The sequence below is a fragment of the Mya arenaria genome, chromosome 16, assembly GCF_026914265.1.
Source record: "Mya arenaria isolate MELC-2E11 chromosome 16, ASM2691426v1".
In the NCBI taxonomy this organism is placed as follows: Eukaryota; Metazoa; Mollusca; class Bivalvia; order Myida; family Myidae; genus Mya; species Mya arenaria.
The window spans coordinates 12,884,798-12,897,971 of record NC_069137.1 but is presented as its reverse complement, the minus strand read 5'-3'; the positions used below and the strand labels follow the sequence as shown (position 1 = coordinate 12,897,971).

The window sequence follows — 13,174 nt, the reverse complement described above, 5'->3', positions numbered from 1 at the left end:
TACTAATAAAGGAAGATTTACCGCGAGGACAATGGAAACTTGGAAAAATATTGCAGTTGCGTTTAAGCCGTGATGGATTAGTACGTTCATGTGCGCTTCGTACGTCCACCGGAAGTGTTATGAACAGACCTATCAACTTGCTGTTTCCGGTTGAATATTCTAGTAGCCAGACAAATGACAGTGACAAATGCGCAACGTTGTCTGGAGATAAAGACGTAAGTGCTCAATCTACTCATCAACAACGTCCTGTACGTGAAGCTTCGAAAACGGCCAGGGAAAAAATTCAAACAATGTGTTAACTTTAATCAGAGACGTACAGAGTAACTTTAATGAGGGGAAGGTCGCCTTCGCGAAGATTCTTGATTTTTGAAAAAAAACAAAATGTTGAAATATGAACTGTATTCGTATTAATTTTCATTATAAATATTATTAATACGCCTTGTTAACAGTGTAACGTATTACTTGTTATTTGTTAAACTGTCATAAAAATGCATTTATGGTTAATAATTCCATGCCAAAGTTAACTAATTTTGTGTGTGTATAAAATATTAATTATTATTAATTATTGTTGCGTCGGGAGTGTCGCGAACATCGCGAAATAACATACTTTTATTCTAATATGAGTTAGTTAAATATACAATACTTTTGAGATTGATTCTTATGTTATACAGATGTTATATGGTTATCATTTGTTTAAACTTTAATTTGTATTACCTTAAGTTTTTTTTTACAATATTACAGTTTAATCGTTTAAGTATAACATTCTTTCATTTGCACCGTTGACCTTGTAACTAATCGCCATGAGTCTACCGGTGTTATTCAACGGTGTCATTGCTCCGGCGGAGTCGCACGAATATCACAGGAATTCGTGCTACTCACAATACTCGTGCACTTCATGTTTGTTTTGGCGGTAAATAATAGTATAAAAGGCCTTTGTTGGGCGTTTAGGAAAGAGTTGAAAAAGTTAGAACAAAAAAGAGTTAACAAGTGAATTAAAAGGAATTATAATTAAAAAGAGTTACAAGTGATTTAAAAGGAGTTAAATAAAAAGAATTTATAAAGGTTTATAACATCGGACTATCAATTATAAATTGGATATATGACAAATTGTTGGATTATAATAGTTAGAAAGTGTTAACATCTGGAAATAAATTCATTACTTACTATTCACTATTTAGGACATTTACTGTGAATTGTTATTGGAATTAAAATTGTTAAAACTGTATAAATAAAGAAACAAACAGTGAAAAATTGTGTTTGTGGTCTTTCATAAAGTTAAGACCTAAACTCTAATGTGGCTAAAATAAAAACACCGCCACAGTGTGCGTTTGTGCTTGTTTGTGCGTTTGTGCTTGTTTGTGTGTGTGTGCGTTTGTGCGTGTTTGTGCCTGCCTGCCTGCTTGCCTGCCTTCTGTTCGTCCGTCCGTCCGTTTTGACAACACAAACGTAATGATTATAACTTGCATTATTTTATACGTGCTCGTACAGGTTTAATTGTATTGGAAAACACCGGCGAATCACTTAATTGAAGGAATATGGAGATACCTAAACGTGTCAGGGTTTGCAGCGGTGGATAAATAAACTGAAATATAAACGCTAGTGTCGAAGATTTATAATAATTAATGAAACATGTGTAAGAGTTTGTGTAACGGATGTTCTGCAAACAATGTTTGGTCAAAATACCACAAAATTGGAATCTACACAGCATATGCACATGGAAGACCATAGCTCCCACGTGCTTAATTCGCTCTTTTTTATAACAAACAAGGAGTGAACGGTTGACAAGACATTGGACACAAAGTTGAGGTTGATGATTTAAAAGTTTGCGTAGAAATGAAAACTATTCCAAAACAAAAATGCACGTTGAACTTGCCTATTATATAAAACTAGAGATTCAGCTCCCAAGTTACACACAAGATGAATTAAAATCATACGGTAAACATCATGCGGTAATTTATTAGTATTTCACAATCACTTTATGAAAATGTATCCAAACAGTAGCGGGTTTGAATCTTTTAATTTTATCTTTTCTGTTTGTTTCATTCCTAAATAACATTGTTTCATGCTGGTTGTAAATTATTTCCAATCACGGCCATGAGATTATATCATTTTCTATTGAAACAACAACCTCTGCGTGTTTGTCAATTTTGTGAAACTGATTTGTTTGCTTTTTTTTATAAATTTCAGGTTTTTGACTTATCCCTCAATACTTCTTAATACATTTCAACATTCTGTAAAAGCACAAATGTATTGGTTCTTTTTTTATAGCCACCTGGTTGCTGAAGCTCGAGAGGACCTTTATGGACAAAAAATCCTGTTCAAGATAGTTCTGTCTGGAAGAAGAGATTCTGCAAGTGCATTTCTGACTCCTCCAAAATGCTTCTTTGTAGTCAATTACCTTGGAGTTGTTTAATACCGGTACTCATTGCAAAATATTCAAACATAATATATTTCATCTATTTTGTCTTGATCTTTGAATCTGCAAATTACACTATGACTATCAGTATGTGACTATATCAACGTTATGAATGTTGCCGTCATTTCCTGTTCATTATATACATACAACCTGATTAAGGCCGAATGACCGAAACGTTGTTTCATAAATTAATAATTTGTGTTGAAGTTGGACCTCTTTAATTATCACCATATGTGACTATATCAAATTTATGACTACATAAAGAATTGAGTATGCCTCAAATGATTGTTGACTGGTTTACCTTCACAGTAGTAGTTAGTACTGACAAGGTTCTCAATAAGTTTCGGTTGAACCGTCTCAAATAGTAATGTAACCGACCAGCTTCTACTTATTTTACTGATAATTAATTTAGTTTTCAAAATTTGAACCGGCCCTATTGCCATTTGAATTGTCCATTTTGGCCGGCAGCCGGTTCTTATTGAGAACACTATACTTTTATTCTGTTTAAAAACATTGCATTTATGCTATTTGCAGATTCTGATGTGCCAGCAGCCTGAAGTGGTCAAACAATTTGAAACTGGATGCAGCACAGAATCCCATATTTCAAGAGAATGCAGATGTTAGTCACCCCTGTCAAACTTGTTTGTGTGTGAATAATACAAAATGTGACATTTACAGCAAATGTGTAATAATTGAGTAACGTATAGACAATTGCAAAACTCTGTTCTGTTACTTTTGTGCCATATTAAGCATTTAAAACCAGATACTTTTGCATACAGCAAAATCATATCAATATATTTTTGCTTGTTTCGGGCAGCTGAGTTTCTTCTCCGTGTTGATCCCGTCATTTAGCCGTAAACGAGCTCTGTTTGAACGTTAAACGAGTATTGCAACTGCTAATGCTTGATTTACATATCAGAAGGAGCGGCGATGAATACGGTACACTCTATTTCCTAAATTCCAGTTAAACCTTGTTATGATGGATACTATAATTAAGATGTAAGATATTTTCCAGTGTTAGTTAAAAAGCGTAGTTTGCAGACGAAATGCAAAAAAGAACATTTAAAAACACCGTGCAACTCGCGTAACCCATAAAATCTACACATATTCTTATTTAAATATTTCAATTCCTTGACTTCTTTTAAGAAGTGTCTTACCTCTGGTCCGTTTTTTTCATTCCAAAACCAGCGTTATAAACCAAGGGCATCTCCACCACTTCACATTAACCGTCTCCGTGGCCTTGTGGTTACAGCGTCCGCCTACGGTGTGGGAGGTCGTGGCTTCGATTCCGGGCTGCGTCATACCGAAAGACGTTAAAAACTGGTACAAGTGGCCCATTGCCTTGCACTCGGCTTATAAAGGGTAGTGCTTGAAAGTAGTGTACTCAGTACTGGTTCAACTCAGGAAAGTTGTATCCCGTGTATCGGTGCTTTACACCGAGCAAGTTAAATAACCAAGTGGTCTCTTCGAAAAGAGCTAGGGTATCGCATCCGGATATCTTGTATCTCACTCTGTTTTCAAGTCTTCCAATGGCTGGATTTGACTGCAAATTGCTGTCACTTCTATATCATGTCACTTATGGGATATAAACACAATTTAAGTTGTGTCACGGCGGGTCAAGCCAATGGGTGCGGGAAGACATTAATAAACTCAATTAAACAAACAAACACTTCACATTATATGGATTGGAAACTTGCAGGTAACTTCATTAAAGTACAAAGCATATCTGCTTAGGTCTCAAGAGTGGTTAAAAACCATACTATATATTATGTGTAATTTCTTGAAATTTTAAAATAGATGGACGAAAATGCTACTGATAAAGGTTTCATTGAAAAAAACGTTTATCAATAATTGCAAAAATAAAATAAGATTTATCGGAGCCACAATCAACTTGCTAACAACGAAGTATAAAGCAAAACTCGCATCATAACAGAGAACATAAATACATATGTGAAAAATTACAAAACAACTAAAGAAACAAACTCAAATGTTAAAACATAGACCCCGTTTAATGACACATTGCAATCGCCAAAGAGATAAAACACAAACACAACAAATCACAAACTAGAAACATGAAACAACAGCACAAAAATCCACAAACAGCGCAGTGCATATATACTATATAAAAAAATATATTTTTTATCAAAGAACTCTTCTTCTGGATAAATAAATCACCTCAAATCGTATAAATCAAGCCGAAATAACATATTCAACTCTTAAAAGGTGAAACGCAGTCTAACATAGGTTAGTTATTCAGCGGCCAGTCATGCCAGTTTGCTAGTGAAGAGACAATGTTAATGAAAATGTTTTAAGAAAATGTTGATTTTGTTTTCAAAACGTATACTTATTTATATAGGCTGTACGCTATAACTTTGAAATCGTTAAAGTCTTGCAGACAATATTTTTGGGGTTTAATCGGTCAGTTGATTCATTACGAGCGATGATATGACGCCTAATTGATCAAGCGATTAAAGATGATAATTAGCTCAACTTCCAATACAAACAAAGATACCCGGGCAATTGAATGACGATAATGAGCGATAGAACAAGATAGGTTTATACGTTTTAACGTACTATACATTACTTGATATTTTTTCAATACATAAACAATGGACGAAATGTATATACAATATCAGTCCTGACATTTATTGAAAACATAAACAATGGGCGATATGTGTATAGCTTGTGATTTTCTCACAATGATTTGCGCTCTAAACACGCAAGACCAAAACCATATCACTATAAACCCACTGATTTAAATCTCAGCGAGTTTTGGCTTAACCAGTATTTATTGAAGAACATATTGAACAAAGTAAACATTTGAACTACCGAAATGCGTAGCATACATACCAAATAACGAGTAATAAAACGCATAAACAGTGAGTAAATCACAAAATTGAGAATTAACAATAATTAGTTTTACTAAATCTCTCTTCTCTTTTCATTGTTAGAGATGTGGTGGGTATAAATAATTGAAAAACATATTTCTTGAATTGTTTTATATACTACTGCTGGCACGAAATAGATATATAATGGATGGTGAATTATATTATATATACAGATGTTCATGTAAAGAACTACAGTGATGTAAAGTCGTGGGATTTGAGTGTATATGTATCTGGTTCCAACATAAAATTGGTCTGAAACCTGCGTTTTGTTATTGAGTGATAGCTCAAAAGAACAAAGCGATTGTGATTCTCTAGTTGAATCGGACAGACGGTACTTCACGAAATGGTTAAATGAAAAAAAGGATAAGGCGAATGATTGAGAGTTGAAATCTAACACGGCTTTTGACAAATCTATCGGTTAACCTCGTGTAAGCCGTAAATAATTCATACACAAATCTTATTTTAAGAAAGTTTTATGTATTTTATAGTTTTCAGTGTGTATTGTTTAACTTCTAGTTATTTCAAAGGTAAAAATGAACTAAAACCAAATTGATAAAGTACACGGACATTTGAGGATTATAAAGTACACGGTCATTTTAGTTTATGTTTGAAATTAGAGTGCGGTTTACAAACTAATTGTTATATAAGCATTTTCTATACGTGAAGTCAGAATGTATAGTGTTTAGTTTTTATTTAAGTTGTATCTATAAATTTTGCATTATAACGCACACCTAAATAACTAAATATTTAGCAATCATATTTAATGAGGAGTTGAAAGATAGTCTATGGAATAATTTTAGAGAAAGTCTGCCATTATTAGTTTGATTACTTTTAAATATGCAGATCAATACAGAATCATACATACATTTATTCAAAAATCAGATAGTTTTACTTATAAATTATAATCTGGACTGACGGCAAATAAAACATCTCTGTAGTTTGCGGCCCGTTTGTGGTGATTATAAATTTCATGAATGTTCCTATTTTGATGTGATATAAAACAATAAAATAGGCACATCACAATTAGTTTATATATATTTCCACATTTAAAGCATATTGTTTATACCTTTCAGGTAACGCTGAATCTTTTATTTGGTTCAGTCTGACAAAAATTATCTGATCTACATCAATAAAACTGCTGTCGTTCGAACAATACAGACAGGAACTCATTGTAAAGATGGAGGCTCGGAGTTAGATGGGAAACAGCAAGGAGGAATGAGAGCACACTATATTACCAACTTACAGGCTAGGACTAAGACTTGAACATTTAGATTAGAGCTGACCAATGACCATTAGAATGTTCTAGACTAAAGGCTTAAATGTGATTACAAAATAATTGTGTTTCAAAGCTTGCTGAATTATATAAGATACATGCAGTTAAGAGTTTAAAGGATATCAATGGGAAAATGACAACAATGCATCTCTAAACCTTGTGAAAATGTTTTATGTCCAATCCGTTTTCATACTAATTTTACACTACATTTTTTTCAGTACTGTAAGACAAACAAACATTTTGAAAGAGCACCATTTGGTAACAGTACGTTTTGCTATTTATCTTAATAAAATGTTAAACTCATCAAAACGTTTTTTTAACTCGGCAACATACTGGAATGCACTTCTAACTAGACCATTGTGATCTTTCAATGTGTCCTGATTAGGTGTGTTTCGCCTTAACGTGCCTGCTGAGTCCAGATTTGAACTTGACTGCTGAGCGACACTGTAGACATTTGTGACGTGTCATACCCCTGTGTCTAGTAGATATCTGGTCACTGAGATTGGTCGTGTCATCCAATTTGAACCCACACACACCACAGGTTAGATACAATTGGTTGCTTTTGCGTCTTTCGTGTATCTTCAAGTCTTGCAAGGGCAGTTTTGCCACACTATTTGCAAACGTGCAACTTTGTCTCGCCGTGATTGCTGCACCTATAATAAAGACATGTACTGTCCCAAGTTAGCGAGAAATGCTGGCAATGTCAGTACTTGAATATAATTTATAAAAAAACACTATATTACTGCCACGCAATGAGTGTTTGATCGTGAAATCGGCATCATAAAACTGAACGACCCTGTCCACTGAAACATGGATCACATTATTATGTGAAAAGCGCAACCCCTAAAAAACGTTGAAAACACAGTCAGACGACGGCAAATCTTAACCTCTACACGAGGGGAGTCATAATAAAAGTATAACTGTTAGTATATTCTTATTTCTCGGCGAAAAAATAAAGCCATAAACTAACCTGTGTCTGTGTAAACACTTTCCCGCAAAAACGATGGCAATCGACCAGAATACATTCTATCGTGGTCTACTAGATGTTTTTTTTTTTTATTTTTAAAATGCCATTCCGCATTCTTTGCACAAAGTCGGAGTCTTTATAACAAATATCACAAAATTATAAGTCTTTCAAATCAGCTAGCAATCGAAGACATTAAAAGTACAAGAACACTTTTCTTTCTCAAAATTGACAAAATGAAGAGTTATTAAGCAGTTACTGTTTACCATGTATAATGAATACAAACACGTTTTACATATACGATACGAAAAAGAAGTGGAACACCCTTTACAAAAACTTCAATCCCTTTATATGACAATTTCGAATATATTGTTAAAATACGGGACTGAATTTTAGTGTGATAACACATGTTTCCATGATTCATGAAAATGAGCCCATAATTTAGGCGACTCCATCGGTCTAACTGTTAAAACGCGTTCATTCTTCCATTGCCACTCCATTACAATGCGTCTTTTCAAACATGGAGAAATGTTCAATAATGAATTTGAAGAATAGAAATAATTAATATATTTATAATAACTCGTTTTAGCACCAATCAGTGAAATAATGAGTATACACATTGAAGGTTGTTAACGAACGTGTACTTTATCAAACCTAAAATGTCCGTGTACTTTATCAATTTGGTTTTAGTTCATTTTCGCCTTTGAAATAACTGTAAGAATTTCAACAATACACGCTGAAAACTTTAAAATACATAAAATTTGCTTACAATAAGATTTTTGTATGAATTATTTACGGCTTACATGAGGTAAACCGATAGATTTGTCAAAAGCCGTGTACTTTGCCTTAGATTTCAACTCTGAGAAATCAGTTGGTCAAGATTGAAAACTTTAGGATATTAGAGAAAGTTCTTTATTACCGTGGATAGAGCTCTTAAATGCGGGGTTTATGGTCTTTATTTCACAAATATTCTCCAAATATTAAGAAAGTTATCTTTCAAAACCTTACCTGAATCGAGACTTGTTGACATTTGTTGCCGTGCACTTTACCAAATAAGTCACGTGGGTTCTCCACCGTGAAGATGTAGAACACATTTTACAACGTTAAAAAGATGGCAACGTCATTGGTCGGTTTGTGCGGTTTGCAGGTGTTCAGTCGTTTCGGAAAAATGATGACTAAGGCTTCAATAACTAGTGAAATTAAGAAAAGAAATATACTATTATTCTGATCTTTCTACCATATTTGCTATCAATAAGAAAAATTAACAAAAAAGGGCCTCGGCAAAAGGTTATGTTTAAATGTATGGTATTTCTGCATGCATTGTCATATATATTGCATTAGTAAATATTTACACATCAACTTCCATTCCTTAAATGAATTGCATTTCGGCAATTGCGTTAATCAATCGATGAACACAACATCTTCGGATATGTTCGGATCGCAATTCATCGCATAACAATAAATATGAAAATTTGATCTTGTTATTGTTTGTATTGTGTCAGCAGGTCCCGTAAAATATAAATCAACATTTTAGAAAGTGCTAAGTTATGATATTTTAAATTTTTTGTTGCCGAAAGTGTTTCAGTTTTACGTTTAAAAGTGATTTCAAGTGGTTGATCTTTTCCCTCGTTATTATGACGTCATTTTAAAAATAAAACGGTCGGGTCGTCCTATTTACAGAATGGGTAAGAAAGGATTATTGAAAGGTTATCCGAAATGAAATGAAGTATTTTTTTAAAGTTTCTTGAATAAAATAATGAACTATTGGTGTAAATATAAGGAATGAATTGCGGGGTTGATTTCATTATCGGGGATATGAACGCAATTGTGCTGGTCAAAGTACGCGTGGAGTCCTTCGGACTCCACACACTTAGACCAGCCAAATTGCGTTCAGACCCCGATAATGACATCAAGCCCGCAATTCATTCCTTAAATGAAAACTCGGATTACAGTATATTGGATGGTTGTGCGTTTCGTTAGTATTCATTGACATAGGTTTAACCTTAGATTAAAGACATTGTGGTAAATATATTAACAAAAGGCTCATCGCTAATCATGAATCTAATGATACCGTTTGCAAACAATACAAATTATTGGTTCATTTTAAGAGTGTCTGCACGCAGTAAATAGCCAGTTTAATTATTATTACAAATACTAATTGCATCTATCATTGGTATTTCAGATTAGGACGGACTAAGTATATATCTTTTACAGGTAATACATTTTCATTACGTTTTAAATGAATAAGATTTCAACAAACCATGATTTTTATGTATTTGAAAATATGAATTGCATGAAATAAACATATAAATGATTACGAAGTTTTGCGGATTTTTTCCCACCGTAACTGAATTTTCGAACTTATATAGTATATGCTAATTGATTTAATTTTGTCGATTTGCTTAAAGCCAATTTGTCAATTTGGATTGTTTCAAAGACTTGAATTGTTATTATTGAGTGGATATGACTACTTTTATGTATTCATGAAACTACTCGTACACTCTATTTCGACATCAATATCGAGAATATTACATAATGTGCCGACAAAACGTGACAAGTTAACAATCAACTTTTGTTAACAACGCCTTCGTAATAACTCCTGAAGTCGACATCAACAAATCGACAAGACTATAATGCCATGGTAACTTATTGTAGATTTGTATTAACTAATCAATGGAAAGTTGCCTACGAATATTCCATTTTATTTCCGTTTGGAAAAACACTGGAAGTACACTTATAGTTCCAACATATATATTCCTTTAGAATGTAATATAGCATGAACTATTACAACTAAGTGGTATTTTAAAACATTTTCAAGTTTGGTATTTGCTAATATACTGTAGTTGTATATTATATTCAGTGGAATTATGTTGACACAATAACAAATGCTAAAAAGAAACACATTAGGTCACAATAATCATTCCATTTTAGAATGTATGTCATCAATAATTGGAAAAGTTGACAGGATTTCTTAATATAAGTGATGTTGATCGCGTATTGCTCTAGAAATCTAATGAATATTTCGCAAAAAATGAATTTGAAAATGAGTTATACATTACATGTCTTTTCTGGCATAATAACATTCATTATGGTTCAGTTAAACGAAAGGAAAATGATATGGAATACTTTCTAATATACAAATAATATAATCTTTCTAAAAACAATCCAATGATTATCTGTAAATTCAGTCGCTGATGCTCATTTCAAAAACATAAGCAATGTTTGGGAATGTATATCAAAGCCTTAAAAGGGACATGCCAAACTATTATAAAAATGCCACATTTGTTGGAACACAAATGTTGATATGTACAGACGACAATTTCCAGACGGCACTCGTAATGCAAGCTGCAATTGCATTACGTTCATTGTCCCATTTAGCAAATTATTAAATAAAGCAGACTGTTTGAGAATCTTTAAATATCTGAGTTTAATAATGAGATGAGGCATGTGCCAAAATAATTTTGTTTAAAACAATATGCGTATAAATACTTAAGGGTGTATTATTTCAAGATCAAGTATATTATATACCGACTTAGGTTGTGCTTTACATAAACAATTGCAGCCATGCAATGAATAGGCCAAACATTTATCGGATAAAGCAAATAATAGCCTTATACAAAGAATGATCAGTATTAAATTGATCACTCTGCGTTGGGAGTTTTATAATCCATAAATCCATCGTTCATACCTAATCAAAAGATCATGCTTCTAATTAATATAATGTAAAAATAAACTCAAATTGAGTCATTTTTAACAAAAGCATTGCAAACATACCACCTAATAATAAGAGATAACATTGTATAGCTGCTTTAATTTAAACCTTATTTATTTTACAACGTTGGTGAAGATTTATTTGTACTTAATGCTAAGTCAATCCTTTTTACGATGTCGAGCGAGATTATTGCATTGTGTTGTAGGGTAAACAATAGAGCCTGGAGAAATAGGGAATACTAAATTAATTAAATAAAAAGGATATATGAAACATATACAAATGCTTTGGATATGAATTAAACTTTGAAAGCATATTTTGCATAAGCATATTTGCGACAGAACGATTGTACTTTTAAGCGCACCGGCTGTGAAGATTTTAGTGTAAGATTTTATGCACTTTAGGAGCGGTCTGTTGCGAGTTCATTTTATTTTACTAGGCCCCTAACTCAACACACTGGAGTTTGAGATACACAAACACATTTTAAACTTTCTTTTAATTGTAATTTGTTCCAATATTTACAAACACAGACAAATTGTTATACAAGTAATGAATCCAGAAAGTAAATAATAATCCAACTTTATTTTGTATATCTTAAATAAGGATGTTTCGAATATTAAATCCAATTAAAACTGGTGTAGGTTACGTCCAATAAGTCAAAAGGTAAAACATCTATCTTCCAATAGAAATTGCACCGCTTTAAATACCGTAACTATTTCCCGCCAAACCAGGAGATACCCGAGGATACCCGTTGGAGCAATAGACTTATGCAAAAAAATAATGGAGTAATTGAATTGAATGATACTTTTAACGGTGCAATTGTATTATAGTAAACTTTAAAATAATCAAAATATTGGTAAATAATTCATATCATAACAACATAATTAACATGTTGATTGTATTAAAAAGTTACACATTTTATAGCATCATATTGCATAAAAAAGCTGATATTTCGTGTTGTTAGCGACATTCCCACCAGGGCAAGATTGTAAATCCAATGAAAGAAATAGTAGTAAGAATTTGTACAATACAAAAACCATGTTGAAACATACTTGGAATCATTAAATGGTACACAGTATAAAGGTACTGTTGATGAACCTTATTAAAGATCATAAAAGGTTTAAAAAGTCATGTTTTGTCAATGGACCATTTTTGTTTAATGTTCTATATATTCAAGTATGATTTTTAATGTTTCTTTTGGTTTGTTCCTTGTCCTTTCTCTGAAGTTGTAGTCTTTTAACATCAGACGGTTGAGGTCCTTCAGTGACAACGTGCACTCTTTCGGAATAATTACTTTTCGAGATTTCCAAGAAAAACAATAAATTTAACGGTCGTTTCAAAACCCGTCCAGAAGCAATGGGAACATTTGCCGAACGACCGCACCATCATTGCTTATATCTAACTGCACAATCCACCCTAGTCTCCAACTTCCATGAGGAATATTGTCTTTTAAAACTACCAAATTATAAATGATCGGAATGAACTTCGACTGAATCCTCCCGAACCGCAAAGTAAACGTCATAGTATTACTCACGCCCTATTTTCCAGAAACAGTTCAATATTGTTTTACCTTTTTTATCAACAACAGCAACCGTTTCTGTAAAGAACTTGTCACTGGTGATTACTTCGGATAATCTTCATCACATATAAGTTGGGTATACAGTCGCAAGGTTTAAACTCAGGAAATGATTTGATGTTAAGGTCAATGTTGAATTTATGTCGTCATAGATTACCAAAAGCGGTCTCGAGCTCATCACTGATTCGATTTCCTAAACAACTGTGCTGAGTTGACACTGTGATAACAATTAACGTCTAACTGCTTTTCGAAACGATATTTTCATAAGCCCAACTAAGCGCACGTAAAACCCACCCATCCAATGCGCAAGTTCTATGATAAACTTTCATTTGAGTTCAGCACTTGAAA

The 13,174-nt window shown here is 33.1% G+C and overlaps 1 protein-coding gene across 1 annotated transcript in view; it reads left to right on the top strand.

The window, feature by feature from the left end:
- Nucleotides 1-9,617: 9,617 nt before the first annotated feature.
- Nucleotides 9,618-13,174, top strand: part of LOC128222458 (ribonuclease Y-like) — a 12,673-nt gene continuing 9,116 nt past the window's right edge. Inside the window, exon 1 of the mRNA XM_052931466.1 lies at nucleotides 9,618-9,755. The gene's annotated coding sequence lies outside the window, so the exon portion shown is untranslated. The remainder of the gene's footprint in view (nucleotides 9,756-13,174) is intronic.